This window comes from Hylobates moloch, unplaced genomic scaffold (assembly GCF_009828535.3).
Source record: "Hylobates moloch isolate HMO894 unplaced genomic scaffold, HMol_V3 SCAFFOLD_15, whole genome shotgun sequence".
NCBI classification, from domain to species: Eukaryota; Metazoa; Chordata; class Mammalia; order Primates; family Hylobatidae; genus Hylobates; species Hylobates moloch.
Window position 1 is genome coordinate 51,813,510 of NW_026652290.1, and position 13,670 is coordinate 51,827,179.

At 38.6% G+C, this 13,670-nt stretch overlaps 1 protein-coding gene and 1 non-coding gene across 5 annotated transcripts in view; one reads left to right on the top strand and one right to left on the bottom strand.

Annotated features, from left to right (window-relative positions):
- The window catches only part of EXOC6B (exocyst complex component 6B), a 677,279-nt gene that overhangs the window by 55,691 nt on the left and 607,918 nt on the right, over positions 1 to 13,670 (top strand). The gene's annotated exons all lie outside the window — the stretch shown is intronic.
- On the bottom strand, positions 11,527 to 11,591 carry LOC116484383 (small nucleolar RNA SNORD78). The gene has a single exon (XR_004252555.1). It is a non-coding gene; the product is annotated as a small nucleolar RNA SNORD78 (small nucleolar RNA).

Consider the following 13,670-nt stretch of genomic DNA (forward strand, 5'->3'; position numbering starts at 1 on the left):
AGCGATCCTTCCACCTTGGCCTCACAAAATGTTGAGATTACAGATGTGAGCCACCACATCCAGCCTCTCAGTAATTTTTAATAATGTAAAGTGGTCTTTTGTCCATAAATTTGGCGAACTCTTGTTTAGATAAAACGAAACTGAAGAGACATGACAACAAAATGTAATTCATGATCTTAGACTGGATACTTTCCAGTAGGAAATGAAAATTCTCTAAAGAGCATTATTGGGATGGTCTTCAAAATCGGAATTTGGACTGCGGATTAGATTATAAATGTATCAATGTAAATTTCTTGAATTTGATAATGGTACTATCATGTAAGAGAGGAGGTACACACTATAGTTTTGCAGGCACGATATATGAAGCCTACTTACAAATGGTTTAGAAAAATAAACATACATATATATGTAGGAAGAGTGATAAAACAAATATGGCAAAAATTAGTGAACTCTGCATAAAGGCTATACAAGAGTTATCTGTGCAATGTGAAATTATTTCAAAATAAAAATTACAACAATTATAAAGTAATATGAATATCTTAGAAGCAATTTTTATAAATTAATTGGCGAGTGTTTTATTGTGCTTGTGATGACTATGAAACGTTTTCGGCAGTTGAAGACACTTCTGGTTATGTAGTAACTTTGTAGTTGTCACCACTTTTCAGAGGATACTCTTTATGCTCTGCTGCCCCCTAGTGACTTTATGCTCATCAGCAATGGTTTCTTCCAAGTGTAGTTAAGTTGGAAATTTAGAGCACTATAATCATTATTTAAAAACAACTTGGTGTCAAGTCAAATAATTTTTCTGGGGGCGAGGGGTAAGACACTACCATGAAGCCATATCTAATGGCCTCCTTTTTTTGTTCTTGTGGCTCCTTTGTATTGCATCCTCAGTTTTCTCTCTCTCTCTCCCTGAAGGTAATATTTACTGGTTTCTCACCCAAGGGCAACAATGAAACTTAACTTGTGTACTCTTCTCTTATTCTTTCCTCTTAGCATTAAATATCAGGGAGTAGTATTATCTTAGTGCTTTACTTTGTAGCTAAGCATACTTGATTTGGCCCATAATCTCTCATTTGTAATCCCCAAATCCTAAAGGCTCTAAAAACTATTTGTTGTCAAAACCTGCCTTAATTCATTTGGCAAGAAAACCTGACGTGAGTTGACTTAATATTTTAATAATCTTTATATTTACCACTTTTGTGAATATTCCTATATTTTACTGCTGAAATATGAATGTATTTGATTATGGAATGCTTAAGATCTTACTGGGATGTTACATAATATGTGACAGATGAGCTGTATTTTTTTTAAATGTACAGAATTTGGTATTATGAAACATTTTGCTACAAGGATTTTCGATTAGGGATTGTAGACCTATAGTTGATTTGCCTAGCTTTGACTCACAGTTACTGGTATGAGACAGTTGACTAGCTTATTCTACTTTCTATCTTCTCTCTTTTTTTCCTTAGGTGTATAATTTTTATGTACTATTTTTATGTATCATACTTGATCACTTTTAATCTGACCTTGTTTCTATCTTAGAGTTGCTGTTAAATATATTCAGTCTTCATTGACATTCTTTTTTATTGAAATTTTCCCTGTCATCTAGTTGGGTTTGAGTTCCTCCTCTAGTAGTTGCCTTAAGAAGGACTTATGTGAACAACAATTTTTGAGTTATTGTATATTCAAATTTTAGCTCTATAGACTTTATATTCAAAGGCTAGCTTGGTTGAAATTAAAATTCTTGGCTCATGCTTTGTTTCCTTGAGTATCTTATCTTCTGGTGTTCAGTGTTGCTGGGGAGAAGTCTGATACTTGCTGGTTTTTCTTTTTCCCTAAGTGTTTATTCTTTATTATTATTATTTTTGGCTGTCTATTGACTCTTCTTCCTATTTTATTTTATTTTATTTTTGAGATGGAGTCTTGCTCTGTCGCCCAGGCTGGAGTGCAGTGGTGTGATCTCGGCTCACTGCAACCTCCACCTCCCAGGTTCAAGTGATTTTCCTGTCTCAGCCTCTTGAGTAGCTGGGATTATAGGCACGTGTCACCACACCCGGCTAATTTTTGTATTTTTAGTAGAGACAGGGTTTCGCCATGTTGGCCAGGCTGGTCTCGAATTCCTGACCTCAGGTGATCTGCCTGCCTTGGCCTCCCAAAGTGCTGTGGGATTACAGGTGTGAGCCACTGGGCCTGGCCCTTCCTTTTTCAGTCATTAGACATTACTCAAAGAATTTCAGCATGTGTCCTTGACTCATTAGAGTATACTATAAATTAATATTTTTAATCACTTCCTTGACACTGCTAGGAATATGTAACACTTTTTCATTTATCCTTTCCCACGTTTTACACTGTTGTCATGAATTTTAATTTTACGTGTAATTTTGTTCCCACGCAACATTATCCTTATTATTTTGTAGAGTCACCATTCATGTATGTTTACTCTTTTGTTTGATTCTTCATTTCCTCCTCCATCTCTGTGCTTCATTCTGAGGTCACTTTTCCTTTTGTATGCAGAACTCCCTTTAGCATTTCTGTTAGTGAAGGACTCATTTATTTTGTTTGTATGAATAAGGTCTATTTCATCTTATTTTAAAATTGCGGTAAAATATACATAACATGTACTTTACCATTTTAACCATTTTTAAGTGTACAGTTCAGTGGCATTAAGTATATTCACATTTTTCTGTAGCTGAAACTGCCACCTATCTCCAGAACTTGTCTAATCCCAAGTAGCTGGGACTATAGGCACATGCCACTGTGCCTGTTTAATTTTTTTTTGTAGAGACAGGGTTTAGCTTTGTTGCCCAGGCTGGTCTTGACCTCCTGGCTTCAAGCAATATTCTTGCCTCAGCCTCCCAAGGTGCTGGGATTACAGGTGTGAACTACCACAGCTGGCCAAGTATAGTTTTCTTTACATTCATCATGCTTTGGGTTTATAGGGCTTGAAACTATGGACTGATATCTTTCATAAGTTTTTAGAAATACTTGGCTATGATGTCTTTAAGTATTGCTTCTGCACAATTATACAATGATAAAATTTCTTTCAGGAGAATTACAGATTTAAAAATATTTTCATAATATCAGTTAGATGGTATTTACTTAAAAAAAAAAAAAAAGCTTAGGCCAGGCACAGTGTCTCACACCTGTAATCCTAGCACTTTGGGAGGCCGAGGCGGGTGGATCACCTGAGGTCTGGAGTTTGAGAACAGCCTGACCAACATGGAGAAACCCTGTCTCTACTGAAATACAAAATTAGCCGGGCGTGGTAGCATATGCCTGTAATCCCAGCTACTCGGGAGGCTGTGGCAAGAGAATCGCTTGAAGCTGGGAGGCAGAGGTTGCAGTGAGCCGAGATCGCGCCATTGCACTCCAGCCTGGGCAACAAGAGCCAAACTCTGTCTCAAAGAAAAAAAAAAAGCTTACATTCTCCTAGGGGAATAGAATTGAGTTTCTTAGAGGCTGCATGATGTGAAAATATTATTGTTTCAGTGGTGAATGTTATTTATACTTGTATGTTCTTTTCTTTATTTTTTTTCTTCTGTTTCAATTTATTTATTTATTTATTTATTTATTTATTTATTTATTTATTTTTTGAGGGAGTCTCACTCTGTCCCCCAGGCTGGAATCTGGAGTGCAGTGGCATGATCTCAACTCACTGTAATCTCTGCCTCCCAGATTCAAGTGATTCTCCTGCCTCAGCCTCCCAAGTAGCTGGGATTACAGGCCTGCGACATTACGCCCCTCTAATTTTTATATTTTTAGTAGAGACGGGGTTTCGCCATTGTTGTCCAGGCTGGTCTTGAACTCCTGACCTCAGGCGATCCGCCTGCCTCGGCCTCCCAAAGTTCTGGAATTATAAGCGTGAGCCACTGGACTTGGCCTTTATTTATTTATTTATTTATTTATTTATTTATTTATTTATTTATTTTTTATTTATTTATTTATTTATTTATTTATTTATTTATTTATTTATTTATTTTTAGCAAGGTCTCTGTTTCTCCCAGGCTGGAGTGCAGTGGTCTGATCTCTGCTCACTGCAACCTCCACCTCCCAGGCTTAGGTGATACTCCCACCTCAGCCTCCTGAGTAGCTGGGACCACAGGTGCATGCCACCATGCCTAGCTAATTTTTTTGGTATTTTTTGTAGAGATGGGGTTTTGCCGTGTTTCCCAGGTTGGTCTCAAATTCCTAGCCTCAAGCAATCCGCCGGCCTCGGCCTCTCAAAGTGTTGGGAGTGCAAGCGTGAGCCATTGTGCCTGGCCCAGTTCCAATTTTTAATGTGGCTAATGTCAACAAACATAACACATATACAAAAGTTCTTGGGGAACCCAAGGGAAATATATATTATAATGTGTATATTAAAAATATATTATAATATATATTTGAGACCGAGTTTTGCTCTTTTGCCCAGGTTGGAGTGAAATGGCGCGATCTTGATTCACTGCAACCTCCGCCTCCCGGTTTCAAGCGATTCTCCTGCCTCAGCCTCTCCAGTTGCTAGGATTACAGGCACCCGGCACTACACCCCGCTAATTTTTTGTATTTTTAGAAGAGACAGGGTTTCACCATGTTGCCTAGGCTTGTCTCGAACTCCTGACCTCAGGTGATCCACCCGCCTCGGGCTCCCAAAGTGCCGGGATTACAGACGTGAGCCCTAGCACTTGGCCAGGAAACCCAATATTTTTTGAGAACATAAAAATAGTGCCAGGCAAAAAATTTTGAGAGCTGCTGGCTGAGGGCTTTTGACGGTGTCCCATGTTTCATTTTTCTTACATTCTTCTGTATTTTACATCCTTTCCTTTCCTTGTTCTCTTTGTGCTTCAATGTGGATTTTTTTCCCTTTTTTTTTTTTTTTTCTTTTGAGACAGGGTCTCACTCTGTCACCCAAGCTGGAGGGCAGTGGTGATCTCGGCTCATTGCAACCTCTGCCTCCCGGTTTCAAGCGATTTTTGTGCCTCAGCCTCCCGAGTAGCTGAGATTACAGACATGCACCACTACGCCCGGCTGATTTTTCAATTTTTGATAGAGATGGAGTTTCACCATGTTGGCCAGGCTGGTCTCCAGCTCCTAACTCAAATGATCCACCTGCCTCATCCTCCCGAAGTGCTGGGATTACAGGCGTGAGCCACCGTGCCCAACCTCAATGTGGATTTTTTCAATTGGCTTATTTGCTGGTAAACCATCTATGGAATTCTGAATTTTAAAAACCCAGTTCTGGTTTTTCTCCAGTATTATAATAAAAAAACAAATCGTAAGGCTGTAGTGAAATTCTCCATCTTTTCATGTGTTTTGTTCTTTTCCTTTTTTCTTGTCATATTAATCGTAGCCATTTTTAAAGTTCTTATCTGATAAGTTCAATATCTAGATCATCTGTGAATCTCGATTTTTAGTTATGTGATTTTTAGTCATGTGATCTTCTGTTGGCACGCCTGGTAATTTTGGACTGAATAGACATTAAAAAAATTGTGGAGGTTTTGGATGGTGTTTTCTTCCTTATGTGAAGGTCCCTCCCCTCTGCTCCCACTTTTGGTAAGGCAGATGGTATGGCAATATTTAATCCAGTCAACGACTGAGCTGGCTAAATCTAGGGTTCAGCTTTAGTTAGGGTGTGGCTCATTACTGCCTTATGCTATTGTCCTCCAGACATTCCAAAGAGCCTGGAGTGATGACTAGGAGCTCTTCCCTTGGTAGATCCTTAATTCTTTTCTTTCCTTTATACCTCAATACTACCTAATATTCTGTTGGCTTCTCTCAGTCTTTTTGCTTATCTTAACCTCTCTCTTTGTATAGTTTAAGAATTCAGCAAATGTGTTGAGAAAATAATAAGAATGCTATGTATTCTTCCCATTTTTCCTCTTCAGGATTCTACCTCTTATGCCTCTAATTTAAGGTACCAGGGTTCTCTAAAACTGTCAAAAGCTGATTTTCCTGCCTTTTGGTCTTGGCTTTCTGCTTGTTCCCTTTACTGGGGACTTCAGCCTCTTGAATGCAGATTTGGTACTTACCTTGAGGGGGGAAAAGTGACTGAAGAATATTGGCTGACCCATTCTTACTATTCCCCTCTTCTCCAGTGTTCTGTTCCCTTAAATTCTGGTTGCCAGAGCAGTTCTGTTTTTTGTTTTTGTTTTCATTTTTTTGAGATGGAGTCTTGCTCTGTCACCCAGGCTGGAGTGCAATGGCGCAATCTCGGCTCACTGCAACCTCCACCTCCCGGGTTCAAGTGATTCTCCCGCCTCAGCCTCCCCAGTAGCTGGGATTATAGGCACCAGTCATCATGGCTGGCTAAGTTTTGTAATTTAGTAGAGAGGGGGATTTCACCATGTTAGCCAGGCTGGTCTTGAACTCCTGACTTCAGCTGATCCACCCACCTCAGCCTCCCAAAGTGCTGGGATTATAGGCGTGAGCCACCACACCTGGCTGACTGAGCGGTTCTGTTAGTCCGTCAGGAAAGAATATCATAAACAGGTATGCAGAAGACCTGGAGAAGTATTCGTTTATTTATTTTTATTTTAATTTTTTTTGAGAGAGAGGGTGTTGCTCCATTGCCCTGGCTGGAGTGTACTGGAGCTCACTACAGCCTTTAACTCTTGGCCTAAAGCTGTCCTCCTGCCTCAGCCTTCCAAGTAGCTGGGACTACAGGCATGTGCCACCATGCACAGCTAATTTTTTTTTTTTTTTTTTGAGACAGGGTCTCGCTCTTTCGCCCAGCCCGGAGTGCAGTGGCGCAATCTCGACTCACTGCAAGCTCCGCCTCCCGGGTTCACGCCATTCTCCCGTCTCAGCCCCCCAGTAGCTGGGACTAGAGGCGCCCGCCACTGCGCCTGGCTAATTTTTTGTATTTTTAGTAGAGACGGGGTTTCACCGTGTTAACCAGGATGGTTTCGATCTCCTGACCTCGTGATCCGCCCGCCTCGGCCTCCCAAAGTGCTGGGATTACAGGCGTGAGCCACCGCGCCCGGCCGACCAGCTAATTTTTAAAAAAATTTTCTTCCTAAATGGAAGGGACCTTATCAAGTCCCCCCTTTTTTTTTGTAGTGATGGGGTCTCACCATGTTGCTCAGGCTGGTATTAAACTCTTGGGCTCAAGTAATCCTCCCACCTTGGCTTCCCAAAGTGCTTGGATTATAGGTGTGAGCAGCCACACCTGGCTGGGAGTATCAGTTTAGACTGGAGCAGGAGAAAGGAGAATTTCAAGAAAGAGATTTACAGGCAAAGGGATTCCAGCCAGGAAGGAATGGCAATATTAGTATACAATCTGGCTTAAAAGTGAAGAATATTTGTATAGTTAAAATAATGCAAATGTTATTTGTTTGTTTGCAAAGACAAAGTATGGGCCATCTATGAAAAACAATTATGATTATAGAACAAAATATATGTGTTTATCAGCTCTATCAGTGTAAAATTCATTTCCACAGTTGGAGAAAGTAAGGAAAAGATATAAAGAGAAAGTAAGGGGGTCAGGCACGGTGGCTCATGCCTGTCATCCCAGTACTTTGGGAGGCTGAGGCAGGATTTGTTGAGCCCAGGAGTTTGAGACCAACGTGCGTAACATAGTGAGACCCCATCTCTACAAAAAATAAAAAATTAGCTGGGTGTGGCACATGCCTGTAGTCTCAGCTACTCTGGAGGCTGAGGTGGGAGGATTGCTTGAGCCTGGGAGGTCAGGGCTACAGTGAGCTGTGATCACACCACTGCACTCCAGCCTGGGCAACAGAGTGAGACTCTGTCTCAAAAAAAAAAAAAAAAACAAAAAGAGAGAAAATAAGGGGGAGGTAATGCTTCATTTTGCATAGTTGGGAATCAAGATAATCTGTTTTTAATAATACAAGAAACAAAAGCATAACTATATTATTTATATTACAAAAGCCATCTTTGGAAAAACTAAAAGGGGTATATAAGTATTGAGAGGAGAGGAAAAGGAATGATACGGTATGATGAGGTAATTTTTGATCAATTATAGCGGGAAATAGACAATATCTAAAATGGATAAAGGGAAAATGGCAATATTATCTTTTTATTTTATATTATTTTAATTTTTTAAGACAAGGGCTTGCTCTATCGCCCATGCTGGAGTGCAGTGGTACGATCACAGCTCACTGGAGCCTTGACCTCCTGGGCTCAAGCGATCCTCCCACCACAGCCTCCCGAGTACCTGGTACTATAGGCACGCCACCACACCCGGCTAATTTTTGTATTTTTTGTAGAGACAAGGTTTCACCATGTTGCCCAGGTTGGTCTCAAAGCCCTGGGCTCAAGCAATCTGCCTGTCTTGGCCTCTCAAGCTGCTGAGTTTACCGGTGTGAGCCACCACACCCATCCAATATTATATTATTTGAAGATATAGGCTTACTTCTAAAAATAGAAACATTTATGAAAGTTCAAATTGGGCCGGGTGTGGTGGCTCATGCCTGCAATCCCAGTGCTTTGGGAGGCTGAGGCAGGGTGGATTGTTTGAGGTAGGAGTTCGAGACCAGCCTGGCCAACATGGTGAAAACCCATCTCTACCAACAAATACAAAAATTACTTGGGCGTGGTGGCACATGCCTGTAGTCCCAGCTACTTGGGAGGCTGAGATAGGAGGATCACTTGAGTCTGGGAGGTGTGCAGTGAGCCAAGATCATACCACTGCACTCCAGCCTGGGTGCCAGAGTAAGACCCTGTCAAAAAAAAAAAAAAAAAGAAAAAACACGTTCAAATTGACTTTCTCTGGAAAACAGGAATGGAAATTCAAGAAGCTCAAACAACTCCTTGAGCAGGATAAACATAAACAACCAAACAACACCAAGGTACTATACAAAGGAATGACAACAATGGCTCTAAATACAGGAAGGGGGGAATGGAAGTATACTCAATTAATTATAAAGAAAACAGGAAAAGAGGAGATAATTTATGTTAACACAATTACCTATATGACTAGGTTTAACTCTGTTATCTCGCTGTTTGTTTTTTGTTTGTCTCATCTTTTTTTTCTCTTTATTTCTCGTTTCATATTCTCCTTAACTGAATTAGAACAACCAAATATTTTTAAAGATTCCATTGTTAGGTATACCTTCTTAGTGTTTTTTGTTTTGTTTTGTTTGTTTTTAGTGGTTGCTTTAGGGTTTACCGTATGCATCTTTAACTTATTGCAATGTATTTTCAAATGCTATTATACATGTTTGTATATAATGTACAATCCTTAAAACAGTATATTTTCATTTCACCCATTGATCTTTGAGTTATTGTTAATTATATTTCACTTCTACATGTGTTTTGAATTCCATAGTTCGTTATCATTATTTTTGCTTTGAACAATCAGCAATCTTTTTTTAAATGTTATCTTTTAAAAGAAATTTTAAAATAATAAAAATATTACATATGTTCCTATATATTTACCAGTTTATTTGCTCCTTATGCTTTTGTGAAGATCCAGATTTTGGACAGATTTTATATTATTTTTGCCTGAGGAACTTACTTTAAGAGTTTTTATAGTGCAGGTCTACTGACAACAAATTTTCTAAGATTTTGCTTTGTTGATTGATATGTTTGCTAGGTATAAAATTCTTGATTTACAATTTTTTTTTTCCTTTAGCACTTTACAGATATCTTTCCATTGTCGTCTTCTTTATATAATTTGGATGAGAAGTCTGCAGTCATTCTTTCTTTGTGTTTTATGTGTTATTTTCTTCCCTCTGCTTTTGCTTTTAAGGTTTATTTTTCTTTATTAGTGTTTGTTAGCAACTCCAAGAAGCCTTTTCTGACTAATCCATTTCTGTGCTGAACATTCCTTTATTTTTCATTGCTATATCACCTAAGTGTAACAGATTTAAATGTTGTATTACTTTATACACAGGTTTTTTCTTCTTTTCTTTTCTTTTCTTTTTTTTTTTTTTTTTTGAGATGGAGTCTCACTCTTTTGCCAGGCTGGAGTGCAGTGGCACCATCTCGGCTCACTGCAACCTCTGCTTCCCCAGTTCAAGTGATTCTGCTGCCTCAGCTTCCCAAGTGGCTGGGACTACAGGTACATGCCACCATGCTCAGCTAATTTTTGTATTTTTTGTAGAGATGGGGTTTTACCATGTTCGCTAGGATGGTCTTGATCTCTTGACCTCGTGGTCTGCCCGCCTCAGCCTCCCAAAGTGCTGGGATTACAGGCATGAGCCACCATACCTGGCTTTTTTTTTTTTTTTAAATTTGAGATGAGCAGTATGTTGCTCAGGGTGATCTTGAACTCCTGGGCTCAAGAGAACCTTTGACCTCAGCCTCCTGAGTAGCTGGGATTACAGGCATATGCTACCATCCTTAGCTCCTGAACAGTTTTATAATTACTTTTCATTGTGGTTTCTTATATATTTCCTTACTAATTATAGTATGGGCACCCTCAAAGAAAGATATTCTTTTCTTTTTGTTTTTAGTAAATTCTCAGTCAATAGATACTAAATGAGCCTATGGCAGGAAAATGCCCAAACCACCTAACATAGCCAATCTTGTTAAATTTCTGAGAAGACAGTGTCTATTTAATTTGCTGAGGCCACTTATTTTATTATTTAATAGTCAAATTTCTCTTGCACTTTAAAAGTCTATTTTAGTTTGGTCCATTTTGAACATTAAAAAAAAAAAGATGCTGCTACTTTCCCTCTTTAAATAAATAATCAAGTTATGCTATAGATTGGAGAGCTAGAATGTGGTGGTGATATTTCATAGCTTTTGGAGAGTGCCCTAAATATAACGCGTTGGAGAAGTAATTTATTGGCAAGCAACTTTGTTTCTTCAGTGATGATTGGGGTCACAGTAGATCATCACTTTGTTGAGTTTAGAGTTCACCTGTGTAGAATATCAGATTCTCTAAAGAAGTTATACAGCCCAAACCAGATTGATCTATTGATAATGGAAGAGTAATGAAAATGTACAGTAGGCCTCAGGTAGATATCTAACAAATTTTAATCATACGTCTTTTTTTTTTTTTTTTTTGAGACAGAGTCTTGCTCTTCACCCAGGTTGCAGTGCAGTGGCATAATCTCGGCTTACTGCAACCTCCTCCTCCTGGGTTCAAGTGATTCTCCTGCCTCAGCCTCCTGAGTACCTGGGATAATAGGTGCACACCACCACACCCAGCTAATTTTTGTATTTTTAGTAGAGATGGGGTTTCGCTGTGTTGGCCAGGCTGGTCTTGAACTCCTGACCTCAGGTGATTCACCCGTCTCAGCCTCAGAAAGTGTTGGGATTACAGGCGTGAGCCCCCCTGACTGGCATCATATGTCATTTTTGAGAGAAGTGAAATTTGCCTTCCACAGTTACCCATTGTAATTTCCTAATTCCTTATATTGAACTAATCATGCAGTTTTAGTGGTCTCTCTTTTCAGAAAGATGTCTCTTAACATGTTAAGCTTTATCTTAAAATATTTATATTGTTGGTTTAGTTTTTCCTCGACTTTTATGATTTGAGTTTTGTTATCACTTGTGTTAAATATTATTTTCATTGCTCTAGGACCATTGTTTCAAATAAATTCATGTAGATCAAGGTTGTTTCAGGTCTTTTTTTTCTTCTTCAATGTTAACTTTGTTTACATGCTCATTTCAGGTCAGACATTTGATGAACATTATTACATGTTTCAAGTTTTAGTCTTACCATTCATAGTATTAAAAATAAAATCAACTTAGTATTATTTATGTAGTTTAACATATAGTTGATTTCTTGATCTAAGTAGAAAGTAAAATTATTGAATAGAGTGGACACTAAGATGACTTCATGTAGAGACAGTTGACAAAAGTGAGGTCTTACTCTAAGTCTATGACCATCAGTAAACTAACACTGTCTTGAAACCTAAAAGGTTATGTAGCAAAGCTTACTCTGTGATATGCCAGGGCAGTTTGCTGGGAGTATGATCCAGATCATTGGTTCTGGATGCTAACATTTGGAAATGATTTTTTTTGGTGGAGCATCCGTGACCTTGGAACTATGAATTATCTTAAAATCTCTTTTCAAGAGAAGGAGCATATGAGAGGAAGGGTAAACAAAATATTTTGTTTATAATTTGCTATAACAATGATTTAATACAGTTTAATATTAAACAGCTCTGGAGACCTAAAATTTATCTCACTTGGTTTTCACTGGTGTTTCTCTCTGACACATGGTGTGAATCAACTGTCCTTCCAACTTGAAAGAGCAGAGAGTTCACTGACGCAACTCTCTTGTTCTGGGAATTGTTTCCACTGTGCCTTCAAAAGGTAGGGACATGAAAAGCTTTGGCTTGTGGCAAATTCTCTCCAAGTTGGACACAGTTGGGGGGCTGAATATTGGCTTAAGGAAGTGAGGTTGGTGGCTTTTTCTATTTCCTGGGCTTTTTCTATTTCCTGGACTTTTTCTAAAGAATCAATATTAACTTTTTCAAGTCTCTACTTGATGTTATGTGATTAACAGTCTTCCCCGTTAAAACTGGAAACCAGCAAATCTCTGTTTAAATGTTGGTGCATGCCAGGGTTCTTCAGTTCTTCTGTCTTAGATCCTAGAGTTTTTTGGGTTTCTGCCCTTTCCCACAGTGGATTTTTTCTTTTGTGAAAATCTTTCTGTACCTACTTAACAAAGGGAAACACTGAAATGAAAAGTTGAAATGGCAAAGTCATTGTCCCAAAAGGTCTCACAAGACTGGAAAAATGAACCATAGTTAATAGCAGTAAATTGTAGATTCAGAGTATCAACTACATGCCTATAGCAATATAGAAAAACACATGGAAAAATTTATGACTCTGAGTTCAATATATAGCATGATATGACTGTCAAAACTACATAAGCATTAGTATTAGGCTGTTAATAGGAGCTAAGTAACAAAGTTAAAGGAGATGGGCCTTATTTTTCTCGTTTGACCATGCTTGATTTAAAAATTGTTAATATTTATAGAATGCTTTCTGTATGCCAGGTACTGTTCAGAATTCTTACATTATCTCATTTAATCTTCACACAGCAACTGTATGAATTGGTTCCTACCATTATCTGCATTTTGCTGATGTGGAAACTGAAGTATACAGAGGTTTAATAAACTTGCCCAAGATCACACAACTATTAAGTAGTAGAACTAAGGCTCAAATCCTGAAAGTCTGGCTATGAAGCCTGTGTTCTTGCCCACTGTGCTATACTGCCTTTGTTGTTACACTTAAAGAAAAGTGACTGCTGGAACATGTCCAGAGGGTAAAACTAGAATTGAAAGGCTGTTTATATGTAGAATAGTTGAATAATTTGAGATTGTTTAGTCTGGAGAAGGAAAAAAAGGGATCAAGGACTTGTTCTCACTGGTCCTTTGAGGGCAAAAATAAGATAAATGTTAAAAATTATGGAAAGGTAAGTTTTAGTTTTCTATAAGAACTTTGCAACAGCTGTCGAAATGGGATTGGTTGCCTTGCAGTGAATTTCTTTTTACTAGAGATGTTCCAGCAGAACCTGGACTAGTATTTATGGACATAGCTGGAAAATTTGTTATATCTGTGAAATTGGGCTGGATCATCTCTGAGGTTCCTTTTTTCCTTGTACACTTCAACGTTAAAGAGTTTATTAAAATGGGCTAGTCTATACTCTCCTCAAACAAATGCTTCTAGAAAAAACACACAAAATTGTTTCCTAATGGAAACATGGCACCTATGATATGAGAGGAGGGGGACCAGATTTATTTTTGTCTAAAATGTTTTTTTGTAAA